An 18752-nucleotide genomic window follows, 5' to 3' on the forward strand; every position below is an offset into this window, starting at 1 on the left:
CCCGAAACGTCGAATCTCCTGCTCCTTGGATGCTGCCTGACCTGCTGCGCTTTTCCAGCAACACATTTATTGTTCAGAGTATTGCATACAGGAGTTGGGGGATGATGCGGCTATACAGGATGTTGGTTAGGCCACTTTTGGAATATTGCATTCAATTCTGGTCTCTTTCCTATCGGAAGAATGTTGTGAAACTTGTAAGGGTTCAGAAAAGATTTATAAAGACGTTGCCAAGGTTGGAGGATTTGAGCTATAGGGAGAGATTGAATAGGCTGGGGCTATTTTCCCTGGAGCGTCAGAGGCTGAGGGGTGACCTTATAAAGGTTTATAAAATTATGAGGGACATGGATAGGATAAATAGACAAGGTCTTTTCCTTGGGGTGGGGGAGTCCAGAACTACAGGGCATAGGTTTAGGGAGAGAGGGGAAAGATATAAAAGAGACCTAAGGGGCAACTTTTTCACGCAGAGAGTGGTACGTGTATGGAATGTGCTGCCAGAGGAAGTGGTGGAGGCTGGTACAATTGCAATATTTAAAAAGCATCTGGATGGGTATATGAATAGGAAGGATTTGGAGGGATATGGGCCGGTGCTGGCAGATGGGACTAGATTAGGTTGGGATATCTGGTTGGCATGGACGAGTTGGACCGAAGGGTCTGTTTCTGTGCTGTACATCTCTATGACTCTATGGCTCAATGTCTGGATGTCTGAATTGGACTGAAGTGTCTGTTTCCATGTTGTATGACTCTATGACTGTATCTATTGGGCTTAATTTACCTGTGGCTTTAAGTTTCCATCTTCGGAATCTGATTGCCTCTTCCAGGATTGTTCATATTACTGAGCCTAGTCTTGGCCAGTTTCAAATAACACCTTCAGGTTTGAACCAAATATTTCTGGTCTAGTACTTTTAAACTAAATTACTTACACTGAGGTAACCTCTTCCTTAACAGACCTAAAACTACCTCTGTTTTCCGACAGCAGCTATTTTATAAATCCAGTTTCAGCCACGACTTTTACAAACTGCTCCAATCTGAAATCTTTTTCCAAGTGATGGGTGTTGCATCAAAGCTGGATTTCAGAATTATTTATGTGAAAACATATGCCTTTCTTTTACTTTGTTTGCAAGTAAACTCTCCCAGTGTAAATAAATCCCCATTACTCCATAGAAAATTTCCCTCTAATTTTGTGTTTTAAAATAAAGTCATAAGGTGTTGGGCTGGGGTGGATTAAAGTCAGAAGTCAGGTGAAGGAGCAACGTTCCGAAAGCTTGTGATTGCAAATAAACCCGTTGGACTATAACCTGGTGTCATGCGACTTCTAACTTTAAAATAAAGTCACCATAGCTACCAATAGATTCACAAGATAGTCATCAAACACCTTCAAACACACAGAAAGCCCAAATGCCACTTGTTCAAAATTCAAAAATGAATGATATTAAAACAGATATAAATCACTTTGCACATAAAGGACAGTAAAGTTAGTGCTGTTCAAAAGGCAAGTAGGCTTTGAAAATATTTTTGGCAATTTAAAGATTATGTATTTAATGTGTTTTGCAAAAGAGTCACTAAAAGCATATGCAAGATGAGAAAAAGATTTTTTCACACAGGGAATAGTTACTGACTGTAGGTGTAGTCCAACTGCAGTATTCAACAGGACATTAGATAATTATTTAAATAGATACAGTGTACAGGGTTGTGGGGAAAACTCAGGAGGTTGGGACTTAGCCAAAATGCTTAGTGAGCTAATGCAGACAAAATGGGTCAAATGACCTCATTCTGCCCCATAACAATTCAATGATTCAGTATATGTTTTTTGTAGCATTGATAAAGGAAAACCAGGAGATGCAGTGAACTTGAATGTTCAGAGGGCTTTTGACAAGGTCTTACACAGGAGGTTAATAAAGTTAATGGGCAGAAACCTTCATAACATTTAAAAAATACTTAATATACACTTGCAGTATCAAGCATATAAAGCTATTGGCAAAGTGCTAGAAAATGGGAGTAGAATAGTTAGAAGGTAGTTTTTCACTGATGGACCCGATGAGCTGAAGGATCCGTTTCTCTGCTCTAGACCTCTATGAAACTAAAATTAGAGTTTGTGGAGTTGAAGATAATGCAATTGTATGGATTGAGAATTGGTTGATAGACAGGAAGTTGAGAATAGGAATTAAAAAGGCTATGATCAGGATAACAGACTGTTACCAATAGGGTATTGCAAGGATTAGCACTAGAATCACAGCTGTTCATACGCTATGCGAATAATGTGGACGTGGGCACCAAATAATATATTTCTAAATTTGCTGCTGATAAAGAAACTAGGTATAACTAGGTATAAATTGTGAGGAAGATACAAGGGGGCTTTGAGCTGATTTGGAAGGGCTAAATGAATGGGCAAAACATGCCAGATGGAATACAATGTGGATAGATGTGAAATTATTCACTTGCTTGAAAAAAAGCAGAACCTTTGAATATTTCTTTAGTGGAGAAAAGTTTGGAAGTACTGGCGGCCAAAGGAATCCTGGTGTCCTTTTTCAATAATCACTAAAAGTTAGCAGGGAAGTACAGGTCATTCTGCTGTAATGCACATTTCATTAGCGTGAATTTGCGATTAATGGATTGGGGGCACTGCCAACATTTTTAGCGCTGTTTCTAAAGTGCGGTTTTTCTACATTGCATAAGAACACTCCCACCGTGTTAGAGAAGAACTACCTGGACACAAATCAAATAGTCCAGTAAATTGTATGATGACTTTTGTCGCAAATGGATTTGAGAACAGGAGAAAAGATTGCTTTCTGTAATTGTGTGAAATCTTGGTGAGACTGCAACGATTGTGTTGTGTTGTGACTCTGGTCTTTTTAACCAAGGAAGCTTATATTTGCCAGAGAGGAAGCACAACAGATGTTCACAGATTGAATCCTGGGATGACAGGATTTTTTTGAGGAGAGATTGAGGAATTTACTAGAGCTTTGAAGAATCAGAGGTGCTTGCATTGGAGCTTACAATGTTCCTACAGGGTATACAGAGTGATAACAAGAAATCAAAATAGCTGTAAGGTCTTTATCCTTTTCTTTCTTCAAGGATGATACACATGTGACTTGCTGAACCATGCCTGCAGCATTTCTTCATCTGGGTTAATACACAGGGGCAATTTCTTTCTCCACAGCACAGTGGTAAATCAGTCATGAAAATTGTAATATGGCTACTGACACGACTGATAGGACCCAGTGTAATTGAAGAGAACAGCATTTCATTCCCCACTGAGGGAATCGAAGTACAAACTGCAGAGGTTTTCCTCTGTTTTTCAATTTAAAACAAAGCTCTTTCACTCAAGCATATCAAAGGTAGCTATTGTTTAGGAAAAAATATATGATTTTATGGATTGGTGATATGTGGCAGGAGATTTTTCACAGTACAAATGTCCCTACTGAAATTGAAGTGATCATTGCAATGATAGGATGCATTGAGCTTACTCCCATGGTTCACCTTATGGAGTAACATAATCTGGTTCTGTTAAGTACTCTGAAACACTGAGGCCAATCCTGTCTATTTGCCGCACCTGTTAGTAAACAGCAGACAACTACTTTATTCCACTAAAATCACAAAAAATGCCTTATCTAGCTATCATCACATTTGTTATTCGGGGAACTTTGCTGGGTATAATCCGGTTGCCACATTTCCTACATTGTTACTTAATTGTTTTGCAATGGCCTGAGGCTGTGCAAAATAGAATATAAATGCAAATCTTTCTCTTTTTGGTATGTTGGTGTCACCCTAGTTTTTCTAAACAGTTAAGTGTCTTCATTAATGTTAAAGACAAAATAATATGCACGTGCTCAGTGACAGTGCTCAAATGAAATATTATTGCATGGGTTATCGGAAGGATGTTGTGAAACTTGAAGGGGTTCAGAAAAGATTTACAAGGAGGTTGCCAGGGTTGGAGGATTTGAGCTATAGGGAGTTGTTGAATAGCCTAGGGCTGTTTTCTCTGAAGCGTCGGAGGCTGAAGGGTGACTTTATAGGGGTTTATAAAATCATGAGGAGTTAAATAGACACTTTGGGGTGTCCAGAACTAGAGGGCATAAGTTTAGGGTGAGAGGGGAAAGATATAAAAGAGACCTAAGGGGAAACATTTTCACGCAAAGGATGGTGCGTGTTTGGAATGGGCTATCAGAGGATGTGATACAATTATAACATTTAAAAGGCATTTGGGGATGGGTATAAGAATAGGAAGAGTTTGGAGGGATACGGGCCAGGTGCTGGAGGTGGGACTCGATTGGGTTGGGATATCTGGTCGGCATGGACGGGTTAGACTGAAGGGTCTGTTTCCGTGCTGTACATCTCTATGACTCTATAACTACAGAGAAGTACTTTGCAATATGTGTTATTTAAAACCGTGAGCAAACAGGTTGCCTCTGTTATACAATCCTAACTGTGCTGGGGAATCAGGAATATCACAGGCCCAAGGGTAGATACTTGGGGGAAGCCATCATTTATTAATCCAGTATTTAGTGTCACCAAATCCATATAACTCAAGGACACTGTTTTTATAAGCTGATCAATGGTATGAAAATTGTTGACATTTTCCTTTTATTGAGGGGTGAAATTTCACCAGATGGCTCCAGGTGACTGACAACATTTTTATATGGGAACCTTTGGGCCGAGGAGTGGCAGATGAAGCTTAATTTAGATAAATGTGAGATGCTGCACTTTGGAAAAGCAAACCAGGTCAGGATTTACACACTTAATGATAAGATCCTGGGTAATGGTGCTGAACAATGAGACCTTGGAGTGCAGGTTCATAGTTTCTTGAAAGTGGAGTCGCAGGTAGACAGGGTGGTGAAGAAGATTTTTAGTATGCTTGCCTTTATTGATCAGTGTATTGAGTACTGGAGTTGGGAGGTCATGCTGCAGCTGTACAGGACGTTGGTTAGGCCACCTTTGGAATACTGTGTTCAATTCTGGTCTACCTTCTATAGGAAAGATGTTGTGAAACTTGAAAGTGTTCAGAAAAGACGTACAAGGATGTTGCCATGGTTGGAGGGTTTGAGCTACATTGAGAGGCTGAATTGACTGGGATTACTTTCACTGCAGCATCAGAGGCTTAGGGTTTATAGAAATTTATAAAATCATGAGTGGCATGGATAGGGTGAATAATCAATGTATTTTTTCTGGGATGGCACAGTCCAAATCTAGAGGGCAAAGATTTAAGGTGAGAGAAGAAAAATGTAAAAGGGTCCTCAGAGGCAATGATTTCATGCAGAGTTGTGTGTGTCAGTAATGAGCTGCCAGAGGAAGTGGTGGAAGCTGGTACAATTACAACATTTAAAAGGCATTTGGATGTGTACATGAAAAAGAAGGATTAGAGGGAAATGGGACAAATGCTGGCAAATATGACTAGATTAATTTAGGATATCTGGTCAGCATGGATGAGTTGGACGAAAGGGTCTGTTTCCGTGCTATACAGCTCTATGACTCTATGACTCTATAAGCCTGGTGAGTAAAAGAGAAAGAAGTTCTCTCTGGTGTGAGTACTGTCAAGGAGTATTGTTGGGATTAATGGGTTTGTATTTTACCCTGTGTTTTGAAATTGTTCCTTTGTGTAATGTGTAAGTGGATTGTAATCTTGCTAAACATTATCTTCATATCTTTTGTGTAATAAGCTTAAGTTTTGTGGTTAAACTTGAATCTGCAACCTTGCATGTTTATGTTTCAATGAGAGACCGCTCCATTAATACCGAAACAAAAATTAAAATCTAACCCATCAAGCCAGGTTTCAACCTGGAATCTGATGTGTCCTGTAGCACAATCAGCTGGGAACATGATACAATGAATGATTGCCACACCTAACACAAATCTATTGAATCCTGTCTCATTGTTTGCACTCAATGCTGCACTACTTTAGCATGGTGATGATGATGTTCCTCTTGCTCAATATCCTCCTCTCTTAGAAGACTGCTCTTCATCATCACATCACATTCCCTGTTTTCCAACTCTAGTTGTGTAGGAACAGCATGCAAGGATTACGCAGTACTGTTTGTTTGGCTGCTCAAAGAATGGACAACTATGTATCATCAGTTGACCTCAGTCAGGGCGTTGTGTGATGGATTCATCCTCCAGAAGGTAGCCCTTGTCTCCCAGTTAATATCCTTGTAAGGCATCCAACCCTCGAAGCAAAGCAGAAACATGGGACTTCTCAAAGATCCAGAAATCATGGCAGATGCCGGGGTACCGGGCACAGATCTCTATCTTGTAGCACCGATTGTCACAGGTGAGATGTACATTGATAGAATGGAAGCCTTTTCGATTCATGACGTCAGCCATGTTATGATATGCTCCTGTCAACACAGCGTGTGTGCACAGGCTGCAGTGCCCTGTAGCTGGGGAAGGTTGCCTCGCTCTACTGCCCAGGCTGCTGTATTGACCACATTACAGGGAAATGAGATGAAGTGGTGGGATTGTGCACAAATTGCATCAGTCGCACCCTTGGTACATTCATGGTCTGGGGATTGAGAGACCCCACACAGGTTCCCAGTGTATCCTTGGAAGCAGCCAGTTACATAAAAACTTCAGGAGCTGTCACCATGGCAATTGTTGGGCTGGGATGGCAGGTCCCACTCCAGCAGGATAAGCTCTGCTGTGGTTGGATCAGTTGGCGACATCCTGTGTGGAGAATGTCGGTAAAAGAGCAGGTCTTTAGTAATGTGAGCAGTTAGCATTTACATCAAACTCAAATAACTGTTCAGCATAGCTGCTGATTTGGAGGTGCTGGTGTTGGACTGGGGTGTTACCTTTATAAAGTTAAACATCCCACAATAAACCAGATTATAGTCCAACAGGTTTATTTGGAAGCACTAGCTTTTAGAGTACTGCTCTTTCATCAGTTGGATATCCACCTGAGGAAGGAACAGTGCTCCGAAAGTGTGATTTTTAACAGCATAACACTTGATACAGGGAGACATGGAACATTCAGCAAAGACAATCATGAGATGACTTCGGCATGGTGGAACTTATTGCAATGTGTGCAGTACAAGTCATGTCTTATAAAGACAGTAAGCGAGTGTATGTGTGGTGGGGTTAATGAAGTCTTGTCCCACATCACACAAGAAAGTCAACTTTGCATATGAGAGCATGTTAGTGAACCCTTAGAGTGCATGCAGTGGGCACTGAATGCAGTGTGCTATAATTACAGATGCCTTTAAGCTGTAATGTGTAGATGCCTGATTAAGGTAATTGCCCATTGAAGGGCCTTGCATCAATTACAACCTGTGTTCTCTTTCTGATATTGCCCACATAGGATTATTGTGACCATCTTGAATGGATCCAGCAAACCTAGCTGGATGATACCAGCACCACCACAGTAATACAGGACAATCCTGATGCACTGAAGGTGTCAGGAAAGCCCAGGAGCAGCAATAACCTTCAGCCCCCTGCCACATGATGCAACTGTTTATAGAATCACCAAGGATGTGGAGGAGATTTTAAAAACCAAGAATTGTACTGACCATGAGTCCATTTCTCTAGATAACTGAAGCTCAGTGCAGACTGAGGACAGGACAGAAAAGAACTGACATCTGCTGCTCTCTCAAGAAATGGGTGGCCATTCTATCCCAGTATCTGCCAAGGTGACATCAGTGTTTGCTCCTAATGTCCAACCAAGCATCCGCCATGATCTCTGTCAAAGCTCCCAATCTTCAAGCCACAAAGGTATCAAGGATCTTATAAATTCAATTCTACGAGGTGACATTGTTTCATTTATTTCGTCCAAGGTGAAGAAAAATACACACCAGGGAGTGCTACAGCCGAGGTAATGGGATTTGCAAACAGCGTTGGCTTCTCCCAGGAGTAGGCCAGCATATATGCGCACACATCATATTGAGAGAGCTATATTATCAGGTGGCTGAATTCATTAATAGAAGATGGGCCTACTCAATCAAAGGCTGACCTCTCTGCGAGGTCTGAGCTTGGTAGCTGCCATGAGCATTAATATTTTAATAGACTTGATTCCAACATCTAAATTTCACCAGCCAGTGCTTAAAAACTCTATTCCAACCAGAACAATGCACCATGATGTACAAAGTTAAAAATCACACAACACCAGGTTATAGTCCAACAGGTTTAATTGGACACACTAACTTTTGGAGCGCCGCTCCTTCACTAGGTGGTTGTCACATCTACCTGATGAAGGAGCAGCGCTCCAAAAGCTAGTGCTTCCAAATAAACCTGTTGGACTATAACCTGGTGTTGTGTGATTTTTAACTTTGTACAGCCCAGTCCAACACCGGCATCTCCAAATCAATGCACCATGAGGCAGAGTTTGAATGTTAATGTGGTGTTGGACTTCACCCACCCTTGAATGTAAGCATATAGTCTGAAATCATTCTTTGAACTCAAAATGTTAACTCGGTTTCTCTTTCCACAGATGCTGCCAAAACCTGCAGTTTCTCTAGCATTTTCCGTTTTTATTTCAGATTTCCAGCAAGTACTTCAGTAGGATGAACCTTTGCCTCCTGACTAGTGCACTCATGAATGAGTAAGTGAGTGCTCGTAAGCTTGGAATATAAATGGAGACAAGGGCCTCTCACAAGGTGTCCCCAATAACTTTGCAATCTGGAATCTCCTAAGCAAAATGAGAAGTATTGGTTGCAGTCATAAGCACGAGGGTTGAAAGATGTGTGAAATCAGTGGCTATCTAGGATGGCTTTCTCAGAGATAAACAATGCATCATCATTACAACTTATATCCTCCCTGGGATGCACAAAGAGGCTGCATAACTCTGACACTGTATTCAGTTAACCAGGGCCTACAGCTAAACTAAGTCAAGCAGACAGCTAAGCATTGAAAGCACGTATATGTACAAATGTGTGATCCTATTAACAACGCAGTGACAGTCATGCCCCTATATGCTGGGGACAGAGGATTTTCTTTCTCCTTGCTCAGACACAATGTACAGGTACAATCCCAGGGACTGTCACATGGATGGACAAAGCCTGCTTTGTAATGGAGCCTGTTGGCCTTGAAGATTGGCCAGGTGACCCAGGTAAAAACAATGACTGCAGATGCTGAAAACCAGAGTCTAGATTAGAGTGGTGCTGGAAAAGCACAGCAGGTCAGGCAGCGTCCGAGGAGCAGTAAAATCGACGTTTCAGGCAAAAGCCCTTCATCAGGAATACAGGCAGAGAGCCTGAAGGGTGGAGAGATAAATGAGAGGAGGATGGGGGTGGGGAGAAAGTAGCATAGAGTACAATAGGTGAGTGGGGGAGGGGATGAAGGTGATAGGTCGGGGGGGGGGGAGGGTGGAGTGGATAGGTGGAAAAGAAGGTAGGCAGGTAGGACAGGTTATGGGAACAATTCTGAGCTGGAAGTTTGGAACTGGGGTGAGGTGGGGGGACAGGAAATGAGGAAACTGGTGAAGTCCACATTGATGCCCTGGGGTTGTAGTGTTCCGAGGTGGAAGATGAGGCATTCTTTCTTCAGGCGTCTGGTGGTGAGGGAGCGGTGGTGAAGGAGGCCCAGGACCTCCATGTCCTCGGCAGAGTGGGAGGGGTGACCCAGGGGCTGTTTGGAGATGGAGGACCAAGCCATATGGAGAGTGTCCTGCACAGACACAGTATCCTGCTTCTCAGCTGTATCTTTCACAGGCAGGCTGTGACTGACAGGCAGGGTGGACGCACAGGAGACATCTGGGGAAACTTGTGTATGTGGCACTAGCCTGTGTCCTTGAGAGGTAGGGGCACCTGGAGTGAGATCAAGGTCTCTCATGCCCATGTCACCTTGATGTTCATTCTGAATACCAGTGGCTGAAACAATGGAGCAGAGCTCTGTTGCATTTCTGGCTGCCACTGAATGTTCTGCAGGACCTGTTTTTCCATGATGTTCACAGAGACAGCCAGACAGGAATATGTCGAAGTCAACAGCATGGTTCTGATAACATTGGTAGATTCCTCCCATCTTAAGTCCATGTGCGTGTTTTAGTGCGTGTTTTGCTAACCTCCCATGCTGCTCTTGCTGCTACCTGTTCATTTGCACAAAGTCATGAAGGGCTGACACCATGGGGACCTCCTCTCTGTGCTGAGGCTGATGGATACCTGAGCTCCAGTGGTATTCTGCATGCCAGAGTCCTCAGGCACTGGTAGTGATGTGTTCACTAGACTATGCTCCTGCATCTAATGAGCGATTGAGTGACAGAGGGATTGAGGGATTGAGGAACTGAGAGATTGAGTGAAAAACTGAGGGAATGCAGGACCGAGGGACTGAGTTACTAAGGGATTGAATGACTGAGGGACTGAGGGGCTGAGGGGCTGAGGGTTTGAGGAACTGAGGGATTGAGTGACTGTATAACTGAGGGACTGAGGACTGAACACCAGCCTCAAGACATCCCTGTGCCACTACTGCTCTCAGACCAACTCACACATCACTTCAACTGTTTAGCATTTGACATTGGAGACCTGGGACACCCATGACTTGATACTTCTGCCCAGGCTGCCATGTGTCCACTTCATGTATCTGCACAGCACATATCTGATGGCCTTTAACTTCACATTTGAGTGCTCACTCACTTTGCACTCACTTAGAGGCTGCCAGGCCCTGTGCCTTGCATTACTCAGCCAGCACAAAGGGATAGACAGGCTGCTTGTCTCAGTTGGGAGCACTCAGCAATCAAGGGGGTGGACATGTTGCTATGCAGCACTGAGCTACATGAACATCCCACCTGCAGCATTGGCAGCAGTTTATGTGGGAAACACACTGCAAATGCTTCAAGCAAGTGGGCATTTGTAAAATTCAAAGGGGAGCAGTCTTTAGTGGAGTTGAGGGTGACTATCGTCGCACTGTGTCAAGGAGGTCACTGATTCCAGTCCAGAGAATTAGCCCCAGTCAGTCAGGATGCTGTGGAGTTATCAGTCCAAGGGATGGGTCCCGATCAATCAGAACCTTCCTGACAAGTCAGTCTGGGGAAGCCAGTATCTACATGCACCTTCACAGTGACAGGAGATATCCCAGCAGGCAGCTGGTGCACTGAGGATGTCATTGTGCAATCCATTGGCTGTTTTCTCGGCTGTTGATACCATTTGAATCCACCTTGGTGTCACCTTCTACTGGAAAGACATGTGTCTCATCTTTCCCCCAGCAGTCGGCTATGAAAAGCTGGAGTTTAGTGTCTCAACACATCTAGATTCCCACATCTATTCCACCTTCTAAAGCAAGCTCAGAGTCAATATCTGAGCTGGTGATTACAGGATTCAGACCAGCTGCTGAGGTCTCTTCACTACCTGTGACCTGCTCCTCCTACACCCTTCCACACCAGTGGTGGATAGCTGCTGGTATGTGGGTCTCCAATGGGACAGTGGCACAAGGAGCATGACTGTGAGGAAATAGAGAGCAGGAGGTGTGTGTTCCACCATGTGCACCTTATATGCAGTGTATTTCAGGATGTGGGGCAGTAAGAGGGAAGAAGGTGGATTAGGCAGAAATGTACCATTACCGTCTACAGGTTCAAATCCATTGTTAGACACAACCCCAGTCATGACCATTCTGATGGTTGCCAGAGCCATTTTCCCGTAACAGAAGGGCACACCATAGGGGGTATATCTCCTGATGGCTGGTGGTAGTGCCCCACATTGTCTGAATAAGGGAGGGAATTGTGTTCGAGCACAACACAACGTTTACCTGTTGTGCCTGTTGGCTGACAACATGTGCAATCTGAGAGATCTTACTGTAGTTTTCAGGATGTGCAACTGAGGCTATAAATGTGAGATACTCGATGTGCCTGCTAAAGGCGAGTGAAGTGACTGAAAGGCATGTAGTGAATAGAGCAATGTTTGAGGCTAGTTGTTCACTTGTAAGCTGATGGCATTCACTGTCCTTATTTCGTGGAGGTAGTCAGGAGGGAAAGGGTAGTGGCATAATAGGTAGCAATCAGCAGGAACTTTTCTTGCACATGTCTGACCTCAGGCCAACAAGATTTCCTGGATCCTGAATTAATCCTCCTGAGGAATCCTCCTGACTGTGTTTCTGCCGAGTGCCACAGAACACAATCAGGAATGCGAATGGTAGTGTCATTGTAAGGTATGGTTCAGTGAACAAGATTATGTCAGGCTGTTGCTTGACTTATCTGTCGAACATTGCTGTTTTACAGTGTCTCAGTTTGATATCAGGTACTGCATCAATTTTCCATACAGTTGAGTGCCTTAGGACAGTTAAGAGTCAGCAACATTGCAGTGGGTATGCAGTCAAATGTGGGTTAGGGACAGTCGATTAACTTTCACAAAGAGGCATTGGTGAATCAGATGGGTTTTTATGGTGATGCAATAGTTTATTATTGAAATTAGCCTTTAATGTTGGATTTATTCATAAATTGACTTTAAATTGAACCAGTTGCCATATGGGATTTAATCCCATGACCCCAGAGAATTAGCCTGGGCCTCTGTCTTACTAGCTCAGTACCAGCATCATCGCACCATCCGCTCCCAATGTTATTGTAGTGTCAGTCTGCCCCTGTTGGAATAAGGCCACTCTCCTCCCTTTGACCTCATGCATCCAGTGCTGTGGCAGAGGAATGTTGGAGCACAACATCGCTTATCTGTTGGTCCACTAACACTGTTGTTCCTGCTCAGCGACTCTTCTACAACCATTTACAGTCAACGTTGCATCGACAAAACATCAACACTTTTGAGAGGTGCAGCCAGGTTTCAGGTAGTGTAGTTCAGTTGTAACTTGTGCTGACATTGCATGAACCTGGGCAGCCCCGGTGAGGTATGCCACCTCTGCGCGTCATGGCTCAGTGGGTTGTAATGTTGCCTTTGTTCAGAGGGTTTTGGTCCTATCCACAGATTTGAGCACTCAGCATGCAGCAAGTTTGTTCAACGTTTTAATATGGTCGGGGAGTGAGCACATTTCAATGTTTCTCTCACTCAGGGTGAGCAGGATTTAGCAAAGTGAGGTTTAATTGCCAGAAGAGTGAACATGAGCTTGCAAAGCAATAAATTGGGTAAATGAGTAATAAATAAAAGTGATCATTAAGAAGTGCCCAGCAGCTCCTCAGCGGTGCTGTATTGTGTGCAGCTATCAATAAAATGAGCATAAACCGCTGAGTTTACACACTGCCTGCCTCATAACGAACAGGCACCAGTTAATCATGTGCCTGTTGATGAGCCTTGTCTGATTTTTCCCTCAGTGATGCTGACAATGTGAGTAAACTGCATTTACTCCCATGTCAGAGCAACACTTAATCCAGAAATGCTTCACGGATTGTTCATCTGCAGCTGTGTACATTCTAATTCTGAACCCTCCCACTGTCTAACCATTATATAACCAGCCTTGTAAACACCACTGATTTAATCTCGGTGGGTTTGCGTTTGGAAATTGACCTCTCAGTGATATCATTGTACAAAATCTTAACTTGTTTGCATCAAGATGCTTTGTGTGCTATTTTAATAAAGGCATTAACCTGTTTAAAATAAACACGATAGTCCTGTGTTATTTGATATGAATATGACAAGTACTCGTAGATAACATTAGACAGAGTAGCCTTTATATTTCAGGACTTTATCAGATTCTTTGAATCTTCTGAAGTGATGGCAGATAAAGCTTTTGTGTCAAACATTCTGAATTTCAGAAATCTGCTGACTTCAAAAAAAAATGAAGTTCCTGTTACTATGGTTACTTGTCTGACTAACTTTTTCTCTGGGCTAAAAATAAAATACAGTGAAGTGTGAAGCAGAAGGCATTACAAGTGTGCAAAGGGTCTGTCAGCACTTGAAAGCCAAAGGACAGTTACCAGTTTCAGCACAGGGTCTCATCCATACTGGTTATTTGTTCCTTAGAAAGGTTACATTTGACATGCTAATCTTTATTTGCACTTTCAGCAGTTTGATAGCCTTCGGCACTATTTGCATAAAGTACTTTGTGTAACTTTTACTCAGCTGTTCAATTAAAAAACAACCTTGTGTTTGTATGGCCACTTCTAGACTTCAGCCACTGAGGTATGATAGTTCCCAGTGTAATGTAGGGAAGCAGAGCAGCCAATCTGGGCACAGCAATTTCCAACAAGCAGCAATGTGATAAATACTAGACCACCGCTGTTTGAGAGTGAGAAATATTTGCCCAGGACTCTCAGGAGAACTCCCCTGCTCTTCGGAATAGTGCCAAAATGTCTTTTACAGAGACAAAAAAAATTTGCAGATGCTGGGATCCAAAGCAGACAAGGAGGAGGCTGTAAGAACACAGCAAACCAGGCAGCATCAGGAGGTGGAGAAGCCTGATGTTTTGGATATAAGCCCTCTTCAGGAGGAAGGGTTATACCCGAAACATTGGAATTCTCCACTTCCTGAAGCTGCCTGGCTTGTTTTGCACTTCCAGCCTCCTGCCTGTCTACAAAAGATCTTTTACAGTTACCCAGAACCCTCACCTCCCATTACTTACTGTTCAGTAATTACATTAGAATTACACAGATATATGGACATTCAATGAGAACAAATTTGCTTTGGTTGTAACAGCCCCATAGTTTGCTGACGCATTCATAATCTAAGAAATACTGAGCTTAAATTGACTTTAAACTTCTCTAAATCGCTCCACAGTACCATATGTTCCACACCATAGTACAGAAGGAAACCAAATAGTTATTGGAAAACTAGTTTGGATTGTGTCTTCATTCTTCTGGCATGTTATTGCCAAGGAATGTAAGTCAAATCAAGTCAGAACCGTCATTTGATAAGAGGATGTTGGTGATACAAAATAACTTACTTTGCAACACAAAACCCAAGGCACTGACAGACTTGCCTTGTTCTTTCATTCAAGCTTGCACTGTCATTAAAGAAACATTATCCTGCAGCACAAGTCTCCTCCAACCTTACAAAAGGCTTCAAATATACTCTCTCCGGCTTAATGGACAATTGTCCAGCTGTCAAATGACAAAATAATCTGTCTTGCGCGTATTTTGATTACACTGTACTGTGGAGAGAATTAGGAAAAGACAAAAATAATGGCTAACTTCCGATAGGCAGCTTTTCAAGAAAGCGGATGTTAATCAATATGAAACAATAAATAATAGGTTAAAAGCAGTAAAATGTTTACAGTACAGCTATGAAGCAGCAATCAGAGATTCTTCCATGAGTTATTTTTGATATACTTTCAACTTCAGAGAAGAGTCAAGGATATTAAGATTAAAATTAATAGAAAAGGTAAGAATTAATGACTCCCAAGACTAGTGTAAAAAAAAACCCTGCAGAATGCAGGATGATGACAAAGGAAGGTAAAGGCTTAAGAGAAATTTGAAAATAAAGCCAGAGGTGGGATTGATGTACTGAAAGTTGGGGATCCTGACATTCTCAAGTATCAAGCCTTGAACTCCGAGAGTGAAGATTGCATATTTTAGTCCATACTACCAGTTCTCCATAAAGCAACTTACATGTGTATCGCCCTTCAATGTAGTCCAAAGTCCCAACGTGTTCCACAATATAAGGTTTAACCCCCATGCAGTTGAACTGTGTTCTCTGTTTTTGTGCTGTCGCTTTATGTTATTCCCAAGTGATCAACAGAAAAGTTTTTGTCAATAGATTACTGCACAAGGGATCACTCTCACCTGACCTCTGGCCTCCTGCAACTCAGTATTTGCCAGTGTCATGTCCAGCCAAATATCTTGCATTTAATGTCAATGAGAGCAACATCAGTCAGGGTCACAATGGATTGTACTCTGTCAGGTTACCACTGTGTAGCAAAGTTCAAAGTAAACCAAGTTATCATCTGTATAACAAAATGATTTGGAGATGCCGGTGTTGGATTGGGGTGTACAAAGTTAAAAATCACACAACACCAGGTTATAGTCCAACAGGTTTAATTGGAAGCACTAGCTTTCAGAGCGACGCTCCTTCATCAGGTGGTTGTGTAGGACACAGTTGTCAGACACAAAGTTTCAATGTATCATTTCAGTTACATCACACTGTAAACTTTTGCAATAAATCCTGTGTGTTACAATTGAGTTCTCCACAACCACCTGATGACAGAGTGGCGCTCCGAAAGCTAGTGCTTCCAATTAAACCTGTTAGACTATAACCTGGTATTGTGTGATTTTTAACTATATAACAAAATTAACCCTTAATCTAAATCCTTCTATTTTACTTCACAATATGATTATAGATTAGTCCCTGTCATAGTTGAGTGGTGATTGATGGTGCCCATGTTGGACTGGAGTGGACAAAATTAAAAATCACACAACACCAGATTATAGTCCAACAGGTTTATTTGGATGCGCTAGCTTTCAAGGCACAGCCTCTTCATCAGGTGGTTGTAGAATAAGACCATAAGACACAGAAGTTATAGCAAAAGAGTTACAGTGCAATGGACCTTTAATGATATATTAACAAATTTATATTAAGACTTTCCTCTTTTAGAATGGAGTAGACTAGTTACCTGTATGTGTGTACGTACACAAGAGTGTGTGAGTGTGTGTGAGTGTGCATATAAGTGTGTGTGTGGATGTGAGTGTGTAAGCTTGGTCAAGTATATGTCTGAGTGTGATGGGGTATAAGCCTGTGAGAGGGTGCGTGCATGAGTGTGAGTGTGGGGGCTGCATGTGTGTGCTTATGAGAGAGAGCTTGTGTATAGGAGAGGGTCTGCGTGAGTGTGTGAGTATGTTGAAGTGTGAGTGTATGCACGTGTGTGTGTACGTGTGTGTGTATACGTGTGTGTATGTATGTATATACATGTGTGTGCACGTGTGTGCGTATGTGAGTGTACGTGTGTGTGAACGTGTGTGTGCACGTGTGTGCGTATGTGTGTGTACATGCGTGCGTGTGTGTGTATGTCTGTGTACGTGTGTGTACATGTGTGCGTGTGTACGTGTGTGTGTACATGTGTGTACGTATGTGTGTGTACGTGTGTGTGTGTGTGCGCGTGTGGGTGTGTATATGTGTGTACGTGTGTATGTATGCATTGCAGTGGAGTCACTTGTTATGTGACATGAACCCAAAGTCCTGGTTGAGGCCATTCCCATGGGTACCGAACTTGGCTATCAGCCTCTGCTCGAGGTCCGCCTTGGAGGACAGTCACCCGAAGGTCTGAGGTCGAATGTCTTGGATTGCTGAAGCGTTCCCTGACTGGGAACAATGATGAATTGTTGTGCAGTGTCCATTCATCATTGCCGTAGCCTCTGCTCAACCTTGCCAGTGTACCATGCCTCAGGGCATCCTTGCCTGCAGCGTATGAGATAGATGTTGGTTAAGTCACATGAGTACTCACTGCATACACGGTGGGAAGTGTCCCCATGTATAATGCGGTATCTGTGCCAACACTCTGGCACGTCTTGCAGTGGCTGCTGCACGGTGGCACAGTGGTTAGCACTGCTGCCTCACAGTGCCAGAGACCCGGGTTCAATTCCCGCCTCAGGCGACTGACTGTGTGGAGTTTGCACGTTCTCCCCGTGTCTGCGTCGGTTTCCTCCGGGTGCTCCGGTTTCCTCCCACAGTCCAAAGATGTTCAGGTGAATTGGCCATGCTAAATTGCCCGTAGTGTTAGGGAAGTGGTATAGGGAGGGGTATGGGTGGGTTGCGCTTCGGCGGGTCGGTGTGGACTTGTTGGGCCAAAGGGCCTGTTTCCATACTGTAAGTAATCTAATCAAAAAAAAAATGGGTTGGCTTCCAACAAGGGTTTCCTTACTCTCCCAGTGTCCTTGTGGATAATGATCTGTCCATGCTGTATTTGCACCTGATGCTGCAATGCTTATGCCCATAACATGAGAGCCATGTGGCAAACATGCCCGAAAGATTCTACAGGTATTTATTACAGCTGCTGATATTTCTCCATGAACATCTGTGTCTGGGCCAATGTTAAGTTATTTTGTTATATACTGGTGCGTGCTTCCATCAGCATGTCATGCTTCAAGTTGTCCCAATTAAGATGGAGTCTGATCTATTGTTGTCGAGAGTGTGGCGTTGGAAGGACACAGCAGGTCAGGTAGCATCCGAGGAGCAGGAAATAGATGTTTCGGCCCTCCTTATGAAAGGCTTGTATTTTGCACAATAGCAATATTTTTACTTGGTCTGAGGTCACTATTTACTTCCAAATTGATGACAAAGTCACTTTGATCCAATAATTGGAGTTCAGTAGAAGAATCAACATTGTTTACACACACTCAAGTGTTGCACTGAAGTAAAATTCCATTGCATTGGGAAAGATTTTCCCCGGCAATGCTGAAATATGAAGCCATGAACATCACCTGGTGTTCGAATGAACAATTGTCTCTGAGGTAAATAAGGGGCCAATATACTTGATAATATTACAGCAGACTATCGCACAATCATTAGCTGCACGCGAATGAAATTTGCACCACTATTACAGGAGATTGTGCCATAAAACCTGAGAGCAGTTAACTAAACTCTGTACAGTGAAGATAAACATGCGTTCGTATCTTTACAATATCTTATGACCCAGGGATGTAAATCAACCCAAATCAGAGCTGCACCTGGCTAAAACAAGATACAAATAGCTTGGAATGCAACATTAAACCCATCATAATGATAGAGCTTATCTTATTTTCCATTGGACATTACGCTGTCTTCCAGAACATTATCATGCTCAACTTTGGCATTTTGTTTTGATGTTTTAAGTTGCCTTGCTGAAGCCAAGACCTTCCGGCATACTAGCTAATCTTGGACAAGTCAAGTATGAAAATAATCCCTTGGATATTGTTTAGGTAACAGTGCACCACGTAGTAAATTAGGACTGAGATGAGGCCATTAAATTGCACTTAAAAGCAACTAAATAGA

The sequence above is a fragment of the Hemiscyllium ocellatum genome, chromosome 20 (assembly GCF_020745735.1).
Source record: "Hemiscyllium ocellatum isolate sHemOce1 chromosome 20, sHemOce1.pat.X.cur, whole genome shotgun sequence".
In the NCBI taxonomy this organism is placed as follows: domain Eukaryota; kingdom Metazoa; phylum Chordata; class Chondrichthyes; order Orectolobiformes; family Hemiscylliidae; genus Hemiscyllium; species Hemiscyllium ocellatum.